Source organism: Oncorhynchus nerka, linkage group LG21, assembly GCF_034236695.1.
Source record: "Oncorhynchus nerka isolate Pitt River linkage group LG21, Oner_Uvic_2.0, whole genome shotgun sequence".
Classification (NCBI taxonomy): domain Eukaryota; kingdom Metazoa; phylum Chordata; class Actinopteri; order Salmoniformes; family Salmonidae; genus Oncorhynchus; species Oncorhynchus nerka.
In genome coordinates this window covers 17,779,408-17,792,294 of record NC_088416.1, presented here as the reverse complement: position 1 = coordinate 17,792,294, position 12,887 = coordinate 17,779,408, and positions in this window count along the sequence as shown.

Genomic DNA, 12,887 nt, shown 5'->3' with positions numbered 1-12,887 from the left:
CCACGCAAGATCTCACCCCGTGGGGTCAAAATGATCACAAGAACGGTGAGCAAAAATCCCACAACCACACGGGGGGACCTAGTGAATGACCTGCAGAGAGCTGGGACCAAAGTAACAAAGCCTACCATCAGTAACACACTACGCCGCCAGGGACTCAAATCCTGCAGCGCCAGACGTGTCCCCCTGCTTAAGCCAGTACATGTCCAGGCCCGTCTGAAGTTTGCTAGAGAGCATTTGTATGATCCAGAAGAAGATTGGGAGAATGTCATATGGTCAGATGAAACCAAAATATAACTTTTTGGTAAAAACTCAACTCGTCGTGTTTGGAGGACAAAGAATGCTGAGTTGCATCCAAAGAACACCATACCTACTGTGAAGCATGGAAACACCATGCTTTGGGGCTGTTTTTCTGCAAAGGGACCAGGACGACTGATCTGTGTAAAGGAAAGAATGAATGGGGCCATGTATCGTGAGATTTTGAGTAAAAACCTCCTTCCATCAGCAAGGGTATTGAAGATGAAACGTGGCTGGGTCTTTCAGCATGACAATGATCCCAAACACACCGCCCGGGCAAAGAAGGAGTGGCTTCATAAGAAGCATTTCAAGGTCCTGGAGTGGCCTAGCCAGTCTCCAGATCTCAACCCCATAGAAAATCTTTGGAGGGAGTTGAAAGTCTGTGTTGCCCAGCAACAGCCCCAAAACATCACTGCTCTAGAGGAGATCTGCATGGAGGAATGGGCCAAAATACCAGCGACAGTGTGTGAAAACCTTGTGAGAACGTTTGACCTCTGTCATTGCCAACAAAGGGTATATAACAAAGTATTGAGATAAACTTTTGTTATTGAACAAATACTTATTTTCCACCATAATTTGCCATTAAATTCATTAAAAATCCTACAATGTGATTTTCTGGATTTTCTTCCCTCATTTTGTCTGTCATAGTTGAAGTGTACCTATGATGAAAATGACAGGCCTCTCATCTTTTTAAGTGGGAGAACTTGCACAATTGGTGGCTGACTAAATACTTTTTTGCCCCACTGTACCTATTTGTTAACAAAATGAATGAAGTTTCCTTATTCATAAATATTATCATGCCAACCACTATATGAAGAAGTTTAAGAAAAACAAACTCAAATCGTACCTTTTGTAATGACCACCCAGAAACGGTTTTGCATATTTTTTGGCATTGTATTCATGTAAGGAAACTGTGGCAAGACATCAGTAGATTTATAATTGAACACATTTATGAAGATTTTACAATTGAAAAAATGTCATGTAATTAATTTCATTCTTCTTTTGGCCAAATTTCATATTCACAAATGTAAGATTTACAAACAAAACACCACAATTTCTTACCTTACAACATTTTTTAAACTAGATTTTAAGACATTTAAATAACAAAAAAGCTGTATGCATGTCCCTCCCTTAAGGTCCTTGTGTAATGTGATATTGTATCCCAATTGTCATCTGTATATTATTTATGTATACTTGTGTTCCCCCATGTACTATCTGTATTGATTTGTTGTTAGTAAAAAACTTTTTTTTTTTAAAGACTGGATGAATATAAAATTTCAAAGGTGCAATTTGCAGAAATCGCTCTGCCATTTCCTGGTTGCAAAAATTCTAATAGTTCTCCTAATTTCAGTTTGTGATAAAACAAGCAGTGTATAGAATCATTGTACCATCTAAACCGCTGTGAAATATATTTTCAATAACTAACATTTATTGTATAGGTTTTTGAAGCCGGTGTACAAAATCCAAAGTTAAAGACTCGAACATGAACCCTAATGGGAAGCATAGAAATAACGCACATAGAACAGATCTGGCGCTTTTTAGACTTGCTTTCAACGAGTGACAGATCTATAACTCACATTTCAATGTACATTTGGTCAGGCGCCCCAAAACGTACATATTGCAGCTTTAATAACTCTGACTGTAGGTGATGTCTTACTAGGAATGTGACTTAGGTGGTGGTGTATGGAAATTGTCTATCTGGGCCGGGCGTCAGTTAATCTGCAGTACCGAAGCAAAACTGTATGAGCAGTCAAAACAGTGCTTATTGACAGGAACCCTGGCCTCATGGGGTGAAAAGGGCCTACGCATGATTATTTTTGGTTGTGTAATGTGGGTTTCGCTAATTCAATTAAACTCACGTCAGGTCCACCGCTGATCAAATTGTGTGTAGTCAGTCGAAATGACAAGTAGCCTACGTTTAACCCCTGTATTTATTCAGGAAAAGTCAGCACTTGTTTTGTCATGAGTTAAAACAACTAAAACAAAGATGAAACTTCTACATTGTCCTAGGCTCATTCCATCAACCTTTCTGATATTGTTCTAGTTCCACTGTACCTTCAGTCTTTTTTTTTTTTTACTGTACCTTGTACCTTTTTTTACACCTGATTTAACAGAGGGAATAAAACAATGTCACGTAGATCTTTTTTGTTTGTTCAAGAAAATGTCATGTTTAACGTTAAGGCGGTTTGGTGTCTTGGTCTTGCACAATGTTCTAAAACTGGATATCTGTCAAATTGTTATTTTGCAACAGTGCGCGGCGCGATCAGATAGTTGTTTGCTTATTAGCACACAAATGATTATAGTACAGTTCAGCAACCTAGTGTCAGAGCACTTCGTATTATTCTGTATTTAAATCTGAGTACTCCATTTTTAGTATGTTACATTTCTTATGGTATGAATTAGTTTGTGGATGCCGATCACCCATTTCGTACGATTAGTTACAAATTACAATTCATATATGTTATGAATTTGGTAACGTACAATATGTTACAAATTCTAGGTAGGTGATTAGGTGGCTAACATTGGCTAGCTCGCTATTGTTAGCTAGGCTATGGGTTATTGGAGTTAGGGTAAATGTTAGGTGAAGGGTTAGCGAACATGCTAAGTAGTAAGTAGTTAAAGTTGCTAAAATGATAAAGTTGTCCGTGATGAGATTCGAACTCTCAACATTTGGATTGCTAGACATTTGCGTTATACCCATCCACCCTGACCAAACACCCTCCTTTTGTTTTTGACTTAAGAAACCATCTGTCTTATGTAACCATACCAAATGTAACATCTTACTAAAAGGAGTGTTTTGGATTAACATCCGGAAAAATACAAAATGCTCTGAGACCAGGTTGAGTTCACACACTCAACCCACACTCTGCTGGTTTAGACATGCCAGATTTTAACAGATCCATACGATGTGTGTGGTAATTTCCATGTAAAAGTTTATAGGAGCATATCAAATTGGCTGTTAAATGAAAGCAAAGAGTCTTGTTTTTTTATTAAGGCATGTATACATTTTTCAAAAAGGGTTTATTGTCAGATGGAAAAGGGGTCTTATTATTACCAAATCGGTAACAGAATTTGCCAAAAATCGGTAACATTTACATTTAAGTCATTTAGCAGACGCTCTTATCCAGAGCGACTTACAAATTGGTGCATTCACCTTCTGACATCCAGTGGAACAGCCACTTTACAATAGTGCATCTAAATCTTTTAAGGGGGTGAGAAGGATTACTTTATCCTATCCTAGGTATTCCTTAAAGAGGTGGGGTTTCAGGTGTCTCCGGAAGGTGGTGATTGACTCCGCTGTCCTGGCGTCGTGAGGGAGTTTGTTCCACCATTGGGGGCCAGAGCAGCGAACAGTTTTGACTGGGCTGAGCGGGAACTGTACTTCCTCAGTGGTAGGGAGGCGAGCAGGCCAGAGGTGGATGAACGCAGTGCCCTTGTTTGGGTGTAGGGCCTGATCAGAGCCTGGAGGTACTGAGGTGCCGTTCCCCTCACAGCTCCGTAGGCAAGCACCATGGTCTTGTAGCGGATGCGAGCTTCAACTGGAAGCCAGTGGAGAGAGCGGAGGAGCGGGGTGACGTGAGAGAACTTGGGAAGGTTGAACACCAGACGGGCTGCGGCGTTCTGGATGAGTTGTAGGGGTTTAATGGCACAGGCAGGGAGCCCAGCCAACAGCGAGTTGCAGTAATCCAGACGGGAGATGACAAGTGCCTGGATTAGGACCTGCGCCGCTTCCTGTGTGAGGCAGGGTCGTACTCTGCGGATGTTGTAGAGCATGAACCTACAGGAACGGGCCACCGCCTTGATGTTAGTTGAGAACGACAGGGTGTTGTCCAGGATCACGCCAAGGTTCTTAGCGCTCTGGGAGGAGGACACAATGGAGTTGTCAACCGTGATGGCGAGATCATGGAACGGGCAGTCCTTCCCCGGGAGGAAGAGCAGCTCCGTCTTGCCGAGGTTCAGCTTGAGGTGGTGATCCGTCATCCACACTGATATGTCTGCCAGACATGCAGAGATGCGATTCGCCACCTGGTCATCAGAAGGGGGAAAGGAGAAGATTAATTGTGTGTCGTCTGCATAGCAATGATAGGAGAGACCATGTGAGGTTATGACAGAGCCAAGTGACTTGGTGTATAGCGAGAATAGGAGAGGGCCTAGAACAGAGCCCTGGGGGACGCCAGTGGTGAAAGCACGTGGTGAGGAGACGGATTCTCGCCACGCCACCTGGTAGGAGCGACCTGTCAGGTAGGACGCAATCCAAGCGTGGGCCGCGCCGGAGATGCCCAACTCGGAGAGGGTGGAGAGGAGGATCTGATGGTTCACAGTATCGAAGGCAGCCGATAGGTCTAGAAGGATGAGAGCAGAGGAGAGAGAGTTAGCTTTAGCAGTGCGGAGCGCCTCCGTGATACAGAGAAGAGCAGTCTCAGTTGAATGACTAGTCTTGAAACCTGACTGATTTGGATCAAGAAGGTCATTCTGAGAGAGATAGCGGGAGAGCTGGCCAAGGACGGCACGTTCAAGAGTTTTGGAGAGAAAAGAAAGAAGGGATACTGGTCTGTAGTTGTTGACATCGGAGGGATCGAGTGTAGGTTTTTTCAGAAGGGGTGCAACTCTCGCTCTCTTGAAGACGGAAGGGACGTAGCCAGCGGTCAGGGATGAGTTGATGAGCGAGGTGAGGTAAGGGAGAAGGTCTCCGGAAATGGTCTGGAGAAGAGAGGAGGGGATAGGGTCAAGCGGGCAGGTTGTTGGGCGGCCGGAAGTTCTGCAATTGAATTGGCTATAATAGGAAATTAAAGCAGTCACAAATCACAGTTGGGTATCCTGCTACTATCCTCCATTCCACTGGCATACTCTTATGTTCAGCTGATAACTGTTTTCTTTCTGTTGTCTGGTGGACAAAGCAAGAGTGAAAAGTCTGGACAAGCCCTCCTATCTCCCCACCCGCCTCTTTCGCTCTCGCTCTCTCTCCAATGGCAAAGGTGCATAAAGATGGCGGCCCCCATGTACTTACCAGAAACACCTAATTTGCTAAGTTCACACTATTGTACAGTGCTCTCCATTACTAATTTTCTGTATCGGCATTAGCACAGTATACATGATCCCAATTCTAGCTGCAAGTAGATTGTGCTGATTTGTATAGGCAAATTTAAACCATGTTTAAATTTGTAGTTTAAAAACTCTGGGGATAGTGCTCAAACGATGACCTCATATCTGAATTCCTCCACCGTTATGCACCTTCACCATTAATGTCACCTCTCTCTGCTCTTACTGACACCTACCCACGAGCCCGTTCTCTTTCCATTTACTGTAAACACCATCCTCACCCACTGATCACCGACCGACACTGGAAGTCCATGGACATTGAAAAATCAACCCTGGCTTAGATGTTTTGGTTACTACATGATTCCATATGTGTTATTCCATAGTTTGAATGTCTTCACTATTATTCTACAATGTAGAAAATAGTAAAAAAAATATAAAAACCCTTGAATGAGTAGGTGTGTCCAAACTTTTGACTGGTACTGTACATACCCCACGAGAAACGCTACTATGGATTTCTTCACGGTACCCAAACCAAAAGCAGAATGCATGCGTCACTCAGTTATGTATAGAGCAATGTCATTTTGGAATGGTCTGCATTCCAGGTGACTACCTCATGAAGCTGGTTGGGAGAATGCTAAGAGTGTGCAAAGCTGTCAAGGCAAAGCGTGGCTACTTTGAAGAGTCTAAAATATATTTTGATTTAACACTTTTTTTTGGTTACTACATGATTCCATATGTGTTATTTCATAGTTTTGATGTCTTCACTATTATTCTACAATGTAGAAAATAGTAAAAATAAAGAAAAACCCTTGAATGAGTAGGTGTTTCCAAACTTTTGACTGGTACTGTACATACCTTTTGAAGTGTATGCAAGTAGATTATACAAGTCGTTAGGCATTTTCAACACATTTTTCTTAAAAAGGCTAAAAGAGAAGTAGTCCATTTTTCCTCAACCATGAAAGACTATCATGCATGTTGTTGATGTTAGTTCTGTGTGTGCAGTTAAAGGCAAGGCGAGCTGCATTATTTTGAGCTAGGTCTGTCTTTGCTACACGGTAGAGTACAGTATAGTTCAGTACAGTAGGATAATGGAGTTCAGTACAAAGTAGAGCACAATAGAGTTGAGTAAACAATGTACTCAAATCAATACTGTTCTGTGCTATACTGTACTATGCTTTACTTTGATGTCCGAACTTGTTGAACATAGACGTCTATGATTGGTTCAGAATTGGTCCGGGCAGGACCAACCAAATTTGTTCTTGTTTGATGGCAGAGCTCATACAAAATAATACCCAAATATGCAAAGGATGATAGTACATATTTCTACATTTTTTTGTGTACCTATTTAGGATACATTGCCATGAAGAGAATGACATTCATACCCATAATTATGCATTTCTGTGTAATATTAATCAGGAGGCCCATGATGAAATTCCGTTACCACAATTCTGCGACTGGATGTAAATCCACGTCACTTACTGTAGTTCAATAATCAAAATATATTTTTTATAACTCAATGTGTCATGTCATAACTGACACCCCATTATTTTTGCAGACAACTTTGAATCTTAATTCGGAACAAAAATGTAAGAGTTTTTGGAAAATGTGGAAACATAAACGGAGATTGAATTAAATATTATCAAACTTTGCAGTTCTTCAAGTAAATGTGTTTTTTTGTAAAAATGTTCAGTGTAAATTGTTCATAGTAGACATATATAAATATATATATGTATATATATATATATATATATATGTATGTTTGGTATACATTTGTAGTGGAATTGCCTGTCTGCCTCCAGTTGACCAACTACGCTTCCTCCCCAGTTACGCTTACACACAGGTGTTCGGAGCACGCTAGATGGCTAATTAGCACAGGTGTCTGTCTTCCGTAAACAAGAACTGTAACATGGATATATGACTGTGTGGGAAGAATAACCCTATAAAGGTGTGTAGTAATATAACCTTTTCTTATTTTTATTATTATGGATTCCATGTGATCCCGCAAGTGATCCCATGTAAACTTTTAGAGCAAGCGTCTGGGCTCTTAACAAAAGTCCCCCGGATACCTTCATCAATAGCCGCTAAAGGTAGTTAGCATCTATGAATGGGCTAAGTAGTGCCATGCAGAGAAGAGACCTTCATTTGACTTGACTTATTCCTTTCGGCTCCTAGTGGAGCCAAGGGACTCGCACCTACTTTTACCGAATTCCATTCTTTTCTGTCTCCAGCCGCCATGGGGGGCGGGGGAAACGCGTGCGATTACAGCCACAACGTCACCTTCTCTGTAGCTGCACAGCAAGATGACCAACCAGTGTGTGGTGCTGCTGATCGTGTGTATCTGGGCAGTGGCTATCATCATGGGGCTGGTCCCCTCCATAGGGTGGAACTGTGAGTGCCAGCTTAGCAACTGCTCAATCATCGCCCCACTCTACAGCCGCAGGTAATCAGCTAGGCCTGATGACTCTGTTGCTAGATGGGATCATGTGTAAAGACAGCCATGCCGTGACCTATGAGAAGTGCTGTCTGATCCTGGCTGAGTGCAACTCCCTGGTTAACGCTATTATCTACTCCTTCCAGGACGAGGAAATGAGAAGGAGGAGCCTGTGTAGGAGGAGCTCTGACCACCAGGGTGCACAGTCACCTGTGGAGTTCAACACACTAACCAGTGCAAAGAATCAAGTAAAGATTGAGATAGAGCCTATAGCATCGTAATGGGGTTCTAACTTTTTACACAGTGTATGGGTTCTAATCATGCTTTTCAATTATGCTTTATGTTGTGTTCTCCGACATCTAAAAATGTGTTATTCTTGCTTTTACTTCTCAATGGTTTAATAACATGACACTTTTTCTCTTTTGTTTCTATCCTTCAGTGTGTTTAACCTAGATTTTACTTTCTTACAATGATTCAAAAGCTGGTGCTTTATTTTTGCAACAAAAAAACAATTTGCGAGGGGTGACCAAGAATGTTTTTCTTTACCCCAAGCTGCTCTGGCTTGAACTTTGACTGACACTTATTCCAACTCCTTATTCCAATGGATTATCCAATGCTTGTAATCGCTCTCTCTGCTTGGTGCTCTTCTGTGACTTTATTTCCACAATCAAAATTTGAATACCTTTCCTTTTCCTGAGGGAGAACACACTTTAGACTGAGAGACTACATACAGCAACACCATTGTGTAATATTTTCTCCAGAATGAGTTGGTTTGGATTGTTTAAGGGGCTCTGTTGTGGCAAAATTACATTACATGATTTCTGAAAGACAACACAAATTTGAGAGCTTTGTATTCCAAATGTAGACTACCAATAATTTTAATATAATATTTTTATATAATATTTTAATATATATATTTTTTTATATAAAAATGAAATGATAACGCTATAGACTTTAACCAAGCACTTGCTGCTGTCACGGCGTGCCAATATCTTTGTGAACAATTACTATTTGATATTGAGCAATATTGTGTGCCTGCCTCTACACAGAGAAATATAAATAAGATAAATAAAAAATAGATAAATATTTCATAGCCATTGACTTATTCCACATATTGTTGTTAAAGTCTGAATTAAAAATGTATTAACTATTTTTCTCTCACCCATCTACACAGAATATCCCATAATTTTTATTTATTTTTTATTTTACCTTTATTTTACTAGGCAAGTCAGTTAAGAACAAATTCTTATTTTCAATGACGGCCTAGGAACAGTGGGTTAACTGCCTGTTCAGGGGCAGAACGACAGATTTGTACCTTGTCAGCTCGGGGATTTGAACAAGCAACCTTTCGGTTACTAGTCCAACGCTCTAACCACTAGGCTACCCTGCCGCCCCGACAGTAGACAGTAGAAACATTTTTTTGTAGAAATTTAGCAAATGTATTGAAAATTAAAAACATAAATATTTAATTTACATACAGTACCAGTCACGTTTGGACACACCTACTCATTCCATGGTTTTTCTTTATTTTTTACTATTTTCTACATTGTAGAATAATAATGAAGACATCAACTATGAAATTCAACAACTACAGACCAGTATCCCTTCTTTCTTTTCTCTCCAAAACCCTTGAACGTGCCGTCCTTGGCCAGCTCTCCCGCTATCTCTCTCAGAATGACCTTCTTGATCCAAATCAGTCAGGTTTCAAGACTAGTCATTCAACTGAGACTGCTCTTCTCTGTATCACGGAGGCGCTCCGCACTGCTAAAGCTAACTCTCTCTCCTCTGCTCTCATCCTTCTAGACCTATCGGCTGCCTTCGATACTGTGAACCATCAGATCCTCCTCTCCACCCTCTCCGAGTTGGGCATCTCCGGCGCGGCCCACGCTTGATTGCGTCCTACCTGACAGGTCGCTCCTACCAGGTGGCGTGGCGAGAATCCGTCTCCTCACCACGTGCTCTCACCACTGGTGTCCCCAGGGCTCTGTTCTAGGCCCTCTCCTATTCTCGCTATACACCAAGTCACTTGGCTCTGTCATAACCTCACATGGTCTCTCCTATCATTGCTATGCAGACGACACACAATTAATCTTCTCCTTTCCCCTTCTGATGACCAGGTGGCGAATCGCATCTCTGCATGTCTGGCAGACATATCAGTGTGGATGACGGATCACCACCTCAAGCTGAACCTCGGCAAGACGGAGCTGCTCTTCCTCCCGGGAAGGACTGCCCGTTCCATGATCTCGCCATCACGGTTGACAACTCCACTGTGTCCTCCTCCCAGAGCGCTAAGAACCTTGGCGTGATCCTGGACAACACCCTGTCGTTCTCAACTAACATCAAGGCGGTGGCCCGTTCCTGTAGGTTCATGCTCTACAACATCCGCAGAGTACGACCCTGCCTCACACAGGAAGCGGCGCAGGTCCTAATCCAGGCACTTGTCATCTCCCGTCTGGATTACTGCAACTCGCTGTTGGCTGGGCTCCCTGCCTGTGCCATTAAACCCCTACAACTCATCCAGAACGCCGCAGCCCGTCTGGTGTTCAACCTTCCCAAGTTCTCTCACGTCACCCCGCTCCTCCGCTCTCTCCACTGGCTTCCAGTTGAAGCTCGCATCCGCTACAAGACCATGGTGCTTGCCTACGGAGCTGTGAGGGGAACGGCACCTCAGTACCTCCAGGCTCTGATCAGGCCCTACACCCAAACAAGGGCACTGCGTTCATCCACCTCTGGCCTGCTCGCCTCCCTACCACTGAGGAAGTACAGTTCCCGCTCAGCCCAGTCAAAACTGTTCGCTGCTCTGGACCCCCAATGGTGGAACAAACTCCCTCACGACGCCAGGACAGCGGAGTCAATCACCACCTTCCGGAGACACCTGAAACCCCACCTCTTTAAGGAATACCTAGGATAGGATAAAGTAATCCTTCTCACCCCCCTTAAAAGATTTAGATGCACTATTGTAAAGTGGCTGCTCCACTGGATGTCATAAGGTGAATGCACCAATTTGTAAGTCGCTCTGGATAAGAGCGTCTGCTAAATGACTTAAATGTAAATGTAAATGTAACTAGGGGTGAAACGGTTCACAAAACTCAGTGGTGACATGGTTTCGATACATCAACAAAATGAATGCCTGAGAAATATGTAATTTGAATTTATATTTTCCATTTATTATAATAGTAAACATGGGTAGCTTGAATTCCCAGGAGCATATGGAAACAAAGGGACAACAAAAAACAGCAGTGCCTTCCTTATAACATTAAATAAAAGTCATTTCAAACAGAACTTCAACAGGAGTGCATAGTCCAGCAGCATATATCAACATTAAGTCACATAGCAAAACAAATAGGACCACTTGAGACTGGTTACTTGAAGAAAATAAAAACGTTATCAGATTTTCAAGTTTTTCTTTAAGTAGATTAGTCTATTCACATGCTGTGACAATGTCAGCCGATGTGGAGAATACCCGCTTGCTAGGGACAGAGGTCCCAGGCACAGCCAGGTAGCACCTTGCTAACATGGCAACATGAGGGTATATTAACTCTTTGGTCTTCCACCATGTAAGTGGATCAGCATCCAGGGGAATACAGTCCACTTCCCTGTATGAGGTCACCTCCTCTATCACCTTGACCTTTTGACTTGGTTCCCCGCTTCTGGGTCGTGAACAACTCCCCAAAAAGCTCAGCCATGGCAGACTTTTTTTCTGGAGAAGAACCCCTGTCTGCCGTCTCTGGAGAGGGGTTGGTTCCTGTGGTATCTGTGGCTTGACCCTGCAGAATTAAATTAGATAAATTACTATCGCTGAAGTGGCTTTAAAAGTATGATTTGTTGTTAGAAATACACTGCTCAAAAAAATTAAGGGAACACTTAAACAACACAATGTAACTCCAAGTCAATCACACTTCTGTGACATCAAACTGTCCACTTAGGAAGCAACACTGATTGACAATAAATTTCACATGCTGTTGTGCAAATGGAATAGACAACAGGTGGAAATTATAGGCAATTAGCAAGACACCCTCAATAAAGGAGTGGTTCTGCAGCTGGAGACCACAGACCACTTCTCAGTTCCTATGCTTCCTGGCTGATGTTATGGTCCCTTTTGAATGCTGGCGGTGCTTTCACTCTAGTGGTAGCATGAGACGGAGTCTACAACCCACACAAGTGGCTCAGGTAGTGTAGCTCATCCAGGATGGAACATCAATGCGAGCTGTGGCAAGAAGGTTTGCTGTGTCTGTCAGCGTTAGTGTCCAGAGCGTGGAGGCGCTACCAGGAGACAGGCCAGTACATCAGGAGACATGGAGGAGGCCGTAGGAGGGCAACAACCCAGCAGCAGGACCGCTACCTCCGCCTTTATGCAAGGAGGAGCAGGAGGAGCACTGCCAGAGCCCTGCAAAATGACCTCCAGCAGGCCACAAATGTGCATGTGTCTGCTCAAACGGTCAGGAACAGACTCCATGAGGGTGGTATGAGGGCCCGACGTCCACAGGTGGGGGTTGTGCTTACAGCCCAACACCATGCAGGACGTTTGGCATTTGCCAGAGAACACCAAGATTGGCAAATTCGCCACTGCCGCCCTGTGCTCTTCACAGACGAAAGCAGGTTCACACTGAGCACATGTGACAGACATGACAGTCTGGAGACGCCGTGGAGAACATTCTGCTGCCTGCAACATTCTCCAGCATGACCGGTTTGGCGGTGGGTCAGTCATGGTGTGGGGTGGCATTTCTTTGTGCTCGCCAGAAGTAGCCTGCCTGCCATTAGGTACCGAGATGAGATCCTCAGACCCCTTGTGAGACCATATGCTGGTGCGGTTGGCCCTGGGTTCCTCCTAATGCAAGACAATGCTAGACCTCATGTGGCTGGAGTGTGTCAGCAGTTCTTGCAAGAGGAAGGCATTGATGCTATGGACTGGCCCGCCCGTTCCCCAGACCTGAATCCAATTGAGCACATCTGGGACATCATGTCTCGCTCCATCCACCAACTGTTACATCACAGACTGTCCAGGAGTTGGCGGATGCCTTGGTCCAGGTCTGGGAGGAGATCCCTCAGGAGACCATCCGCCACCTCATCAGGAGCATGCCCAGGTGTTGTAGGGAGGTCATACAGGCACGTGGAGGCCACA